The sequence below is a fragment of the Marmota marmota genome, unplaced genomic scaffold, assembly GCF_001458135.2.
Source record: "Marmota marmota marmota unplaced genomic scaffold, marMar, whole genome shotgun sequence".
Classification (NCBI taxonomy): domain Eukaryota; kingdom Metazoa; phylum Chordata; class Mammalia; order Rodentia; family Sciuridae; genus Marmota; species Marmota marmota.
This window is the reverse complement of record NW_026005655.1, coordinates 119,562-126,093: the sequence shown is the minus strand read 5'-3', so window position 1 is coordinate 126,093 and position 6,532 is coordinate 119,562. Positions and strand designations below refer to the sequence as shown.

At 40.8% G+C, this 6,532-nt stretch overlaps 1 long non-coding RNA gene across 1 annotated transcript; it reads left to right on the top strand.

The window, feature by feature from the left end:
• The first annotated feature begins 1,591 nt into the window (after positions 1-1,591).
• LOC125614655 lies at positions 1,592-2,771 on the top strand. Its single transcript, XR_007345226.1, has 3 exons — positions 1,592-1,978; positions 2,452-2,462; positions 2,759-2,771. It is a non-coding gene; the product is annotated as an uncharacterized LOC125614655 (long non-coding RNA).
• The last annotated feature ends 3,761 nt before the right edge of the window (positions 2,772-6,532 follow it).

The window sequence follows — 6,532 nt, the reverse complement described above, 5'->3', positions numbered from 1 at the left end:
CAGGAGGGGTCCCAAAAAGAAAAGCCTTGGCCAAGGTCTCCCACGGCTCCAGCTCCGTCTAGGATGAGAGCTTCGACTGTCAGGATTCGGTGACAACCAATCTCTGCAGCTCGAACCTGCCACTAAGGCACTCCTGATTTTTGGCTCTAGCAGGGATGCCCCTTTTGCCAATAAATCAGTTTCCTCCTTCTCTCTTATACTACGGTTGCGTCTCCTTCCTTCTCCTCTATACCAAGTTTGCATCCCCTTCCCTCCTCCTTATACTACTTTGCGACATGGGTAATGTGTCCTCTCTGCCGGTCGACTCTCCCCTACAATGCCTCTTGGATAACCTCAAAACCCTCTCCTTGACACCAGACATCAAACCCCCCAAATTGATCAAATATAGCACCCAGGCCTGGTCCACTTATCCCTTAGACAACCAAAGCAGATGGCCCTCCTTTTGGGTCCCTGGATCCCTCCATTCTAAGGGATCTCTACAATTACTGTGAACATTTGAAAAAATGGGTAAAAAGCTACTATATCAAAGCTTTCTTCTTGCTTGTGCTCTCTGCACCTCTTGCAGACCTCTGCAAATTCTTCTAGCTTGCAAACCAACACCCACAATCACTGATCCACAATTCCTCCTCCTCCAGACTCATCCACTACTTTTGACCCTACTGATGAATTTGACCCTATCGCCCAGCTCAAATAGGTCCTCACCCTCAACCTTCTGCCCCAGCCCCTCCACTGTCTCCCCCACCTGAACAACCTGACTTCTCCTCTCCACTCACTAGATCAAAAACCTAAACAACCATCTTTCCTCAAAACATTGCCTCTTTTCTGAGGTAGCAAGTACTGAAGGAATCCCTCTACCCACTCACTCCTCTCTTCTTCTGTCAGCGCCCACACCAGGTCCCACCAGGTCCTCTTACCAGCTAACCCAAAGCTCAAACCAGCTGAGGAGAACCCTTGGACCCCTATCAGAGATCTGGTGAAAATGGCCTTTAAAGTTGCTTTGTCATCACTGAAAACAGGTTACTAAGAATTCTCCCTTACAGCCTTTTTGGGATATTCACTCCTATCCTCCCCTCTGCTCTACGTTCTACTGCTCAAGTTTTCCTTGCTAGGGAAAATCCTATTCTTTTACATCACTCCTTCCTCATTCTCAGATCCACAGCTGCTCTCAGCCCCACCTTCCCATCTTCCCCTCCTTACCCAGGCCCACAGAAAAGGCTTAACTGACCTTCTCCAGAAATCTTCACCATGGCTGATTTTAGGACTTTCAGCAAAAAAATCTCTACAAAAAGTTCAATGTAGATAAACTTCCTATTTTCCTGTTGCCCTGTTTTACTTGGTCACTGGCTGGAAAAATCAGCACTCCAGGCGCTGGACACCCCCTTACTAGTTTTTCACAAAATATGTAAAACAAGGCCTCTGGCCTTGAGCTAGGGCTTCACAGAGAAGGCTACATGTCTAAGATAAGGAGGTTACCAACTGGGCTCCATGATAACAGCTGGAGGGGGTGGGGAGGGTGGGGGGAAGATGAGAGAAAGGGAAGAAAAAGCTCTCCCTCTCCCAAGTGTCCTTGAAGGGTTAACTTGCCCAGAACAGAGGAAAAAAACTGCTTTTTGTGAACTTCTGAAGACTTTGAACTTCTGAGCCCCTTCCCTTACATGTTGGGTACAAAATTCTGAAACAACCTAAACTTGGGGTTCAGGGGATTAATGGATTACAGCAGAAGATGTGCCCTCTAAATCCAGCTGCAACCAAATAAATCTGTTTCCCTATTTTCAGTGCTATCTTAGGTGCCTTGCCTTGTCCGTCCCTACAACAGTATAATTCTATATACTTAAACATTGTTCATGTTTTCATGAAATGGTCAACAGTTGTGATTAATTGTATACTGCAAATAACAAAATCTCTCTTATTAAAATGGAATAATTTGCCTAAATTCAGAAATTTACAAGGATTATTTAAAAATGTAAAAAAAGAAAGAGTTAACAAATAGGAAAGAGAAATTAGAAGGTTCTAGGTATGGATTTAATAGAAGGAAAATGTGTTTCTGGATAAGAGAGTCTACTAAGTAAATAAGAGGGTTTAAGCAAGTGATGAAGAAAGTCTGTGTATGCTGATTTTATAAGTTTAAGTGCTAAAAAAGGTCTGTATATACAACTATGGTTAAACAACAACTGTTATTTTGCAATGTTGTAATATGTTATTTCTTTAAAAGTTAAACTTGATTAATATAAAAACATCAATAATAATTGTGGTACTATTACTCTTCTTTGTATATTAAATGTGTTCATATTTTCCAGGTATAAAAATCTTTAAGATAGAAGCTTTTAAAAAAACTATATCAAGCTGGTGTTCTCCAAAAGGTTGCATGGTTATTTTAGGCTTATAAAAATAACATATTGGAGATTTACTTATATCATTTAATGTTTTATAACTGGACCTGTTATCAATAAGATTAATATAAAGTTCTATACACTGGGTATAATTTAAATGTAATATACTATATTACCTAGTATTCATGTGACATCAAGCAACAACATATATAAACTTTATAAAATAATATTTAAAAAAAGATCAGCTTCAATACTAGAACACTTTACCTAAGATTTATAAATCTTAGCCTTACCTGGGATAAGGCTGTGCCTCCCATCTTACTACATGTAAGAATGACTCCAAAGTAGGCCAGACTTCAGCTAAAGCCCAATACTCTTAATTTAGGGTGAAATTGACTTTGCTGGATGTTTATGATCAAGGCTTAAAGTTAAATTAAAATGGCCAAGAAAACCAATATTTTTGGCTCTGGCCCTCTGAGTCAGTCTGAATCCAGGGAACAGGGAACTTCTCTAAAGAGCTTTGCAACTCTGGGCCATATAACCTACTGATCAGGGAGGTTAATGAGACCACTGGAGAATGAAAAGCCAATCAGTGCATTTGCTGTGAATAGGAGGGTCATTGGAGACAGGAGACAACCTGATGCTTCCAAGGGAAGCCACATGGTCAAGCAAGACCTGGACCCATCCTAGCGCAAATGGCACTAGCAGAACTAAGAAGCTGCTCTCAAGTTCCCCCACGAGCAACCCCTATAGAAACTCAGCTGACTCTTAACAATAGATAGAAACAAAGTCAATTTTGACCAACTTGATCTTAAACACCTACCAAAACCAGTTAAGCCAAAACACAGTCATTCCTGGGAGCAATAAAGGACAAGAACAGCTAGAAAAGAGGAGACAGCAACTAAGCCAACAGGCTCCATGGGGAATGTTCAGTTAAGTATGGCCTTGGCTCCTCCCCCTCACAGGACCCCTATTAGTCCTCTCTATGTTTCTCCTAATAGAACCATGTCTATTAAATTGCCTACAGAAGTTCATGCAAGATCAGATACACAAATTCACCAACAAGCTGGTCAATCAACTACTTCTTTAAGACTACCAGCCCTGATGCCCAAGATGGACACCTATGACTCACGACCAACTCCTCTGGCTCCAGAGACTCTGTGCCCATCTAAAACCCTCTCTAACCCTTTTCCCAATTTTCACAACCCTTCTTTCACTTCCTAGGAATGAGAACTACTCTCTAGCACGTCCACTCTGCTTATTCTGTCTGCTCTACAGTATCCCCACAAGGAAGCATCAAACCTAAACTCCCCCTGGTACCACCATGTCTCCCACCTTAAAAAGGCACTTGTTCAAAATGTCCAGTCCTGGACTTCCACCATGCCAACCAAACTGAAAATTTCTTGCCAACCCTCTTCTTCTTTTACTAATCATTATTCTCTCTCAAGTTTTTATCTCAAACCACAGATACTGCTTCTACATCAATGTGACATGACACCAGGATGACACCACCCACTCTCAGTTTATGGGTCAAGGCAATTGCCCTTCCACTGGCTGTAATCGGTCTGTCACCCTTAACATTACTGGATTCAACCAAGCCACCTCCAATACTTCCTCTAGTCCCTGCTACAGGACCAGTGGCCGATACCAAGAATCTCCTCCATCCAGGACTGGTTTGATGCCATCGAGGACTTGTGGCTTCAAGGAACTTTTATGGACTTTACCCCTACCACAGTAGTTGTCTGTAGCCACTGAGTATTATTTCTGCTCTGGTGTTCTCAGACCTGTCCCCCGAACATTCCTCCACTTCCCCTTCTAGGTCCAACGCCTCCCACCATTAAGCACGAAGTAGCCAGAGGACTTTACGCAGTCCCGCATGTCACTTAGAAAAACAAAAAGGGAGGAATGTTGGGTGTGGAGCAGGATGAACGCAGGGCAGGCTGAACAGATGTTGGCTGCAAGATAGCCCACACACTCAAATCCCCCTCTATCTAGTCCTTTATCACCTGTTTGTGTCAAGTCCCGCTCAAGGCTTGCAGACCAGAGGCCCCATTAGATTTGGGGTATAAAAACTCCCTCCTGCCAGCCCACCCCCTCTTGCTCTCTCTCTCTTGCTCTCTGTCTTTCTTGCACGTGCTCTCTGTCTCTCTCTCTTGCTCTTGCTCTCTCCCTGTTCATCTCTTCTCTTCTTTCTCTCTCTCTCTTTCCTTCTTTCCTTTCTCTTTGTTGCACTGCTGCAATAAAGATCTTTTGGTTGATCCAAGTGTTGTGGTCACTTTCCTTTCAGGCAGTCCATGGGCATTTGTACTGTTTCCTTTTGGACCATTTTTGTATAAATCTATGAGTATTCATGTACAGGTAACGCAGTGATTCTAGTTTTCATTTCTTTTATGAAAATGCCCAGGAGAAGAATTATTGATCCTGTGATGTTGAGAGCCACAGCCAGTCAGAATGACTCTTAGCATTTGCCTGAGGGAATGTTTGAAAGGTGACACCAGCAAACCATTGAGATGATGATTTGAGTTAAGCTGTATATAATTGCTGTGATGCTGGATTGTATTGTATATTTGACCTTTACTGTGGGGCAATGGGGCGCAACTTTGGAGTTCTTGTGCTACTTTGGAGTTCTCGTGGGGATTCCCGGAGAGTTCCCATTGCTTGGGGAAGTGCCGGAGGAGCGATTTCAGTGTGGGGTGTTTCTGGAAGGGCCGTGTGGGTGGTGTTGGCGGAAAAGCGTGCGTGCAGTGCCGGTGAGAGTTGAAATAAAGTAGTTGCTGTTTGAACCTACAAGGCTTTGTGGTGGCTCGGTTATTCGTGCCCAGCCAGACTGCAGCACTGTGATCTATTTTAACTTTGGTAAGTTGTAACTAATGGTGTTAAGCATGTTTTATTTTGTGGTTATTTGCTGTTTGCAACTTCTTTGGCAAAAAAGACTGTGCAAATCCTTTGCAAATTTATTATTAGGCTGTTACCAAATTTCAAATTTCTAAAAAAATAAAATTCAATAAAAATTTTATACATAGTTGATTCCAACTTAGGACTTAGCATTATCTTTTTAACATCCTTAATGGTGTCCTTTGAAGAACAATCTTTTAATCTTGATGAAGTCTAATTTATCAATTTTTTTCCTTTGATAATTTTGCTTTTTTATGCCCTATTTAAGAAAATTTGTCTCACCCAAAGTCATAATGTTTTCTTCTTTGTTTCTAGAAATTGTATAGTTTTAATTTGTGCATTTATTTCTGTAATGTACTTCACATAGATTTTGTAAACATCAAAAATTGAAGTTCAGGTTTCTCTCTTGCTTTGTGGAGACCCAGCTATCTCAGTGGGAGATGTGGAAAAGTGGCCATTTCCACTGAGCTTCCTTGCCACATCTCTGTCCAGTGAATTTGCTGCTAACATGTGGCTTTATTCTGGATTCCACTCTGTTCCATCTACCAATTTGACCACCTTTACATTATTATAGTTTCTTGATTGTTGTCACTTTATAAAAGTTTTAAAATTACGTATTTTTAGTAGATTTTCTTTGTCTTTAAAATTGTTTTGGTCACTCTAAGTTTACACATTTTACCAAAAATTTGATAATAAGTTTGCCAAATTCTAGAAAATCTACCTGGGGTATTAATTAGGGTTGTAATAATTCTGTAGATGAAGATTGGAGGAATTTACATATTAGTAGTGTTGAATGTATTTTTACATATCTCTCTTTGGTCCTTTTAAAATTAGTTTCTACACTGTTTTATAGCTTTTGCTGTACCAAGAGTACACATTTCAAAAAGCTTACCCTTATTTAATATTTTTAATAGTTTTGTTAAGAAACTTTTAAACTCCCGATTTCTAATTGTTCACTCTCTGTATACACACATATAATTTGTTTGCAAATTGACCTTTGTATCCTATGACTTTGCTCACCTGGTTTGTTAATTTTCATAGTTTTCCATAGATGGTTAGGATTTTCTACAGAGATGATCATTTTACCGTTTTACCAGATAAAGCCAGCTCGACTTTGCTCATTTCATTTTATTTCTTTTTCCTGTCTTATTGCACTGTCTACACTGCCAGAACACCAGTGAACAGACAGGGGGAATCCTACCTGTCTCTTTAACCTATTTGGAAAATGTTCAGTCTTAAACCACTTGGTGTAATGTGACTTGTGAGCTTTTCATGGACACCTGTTTGTGCATTATGGAAGACCCTGG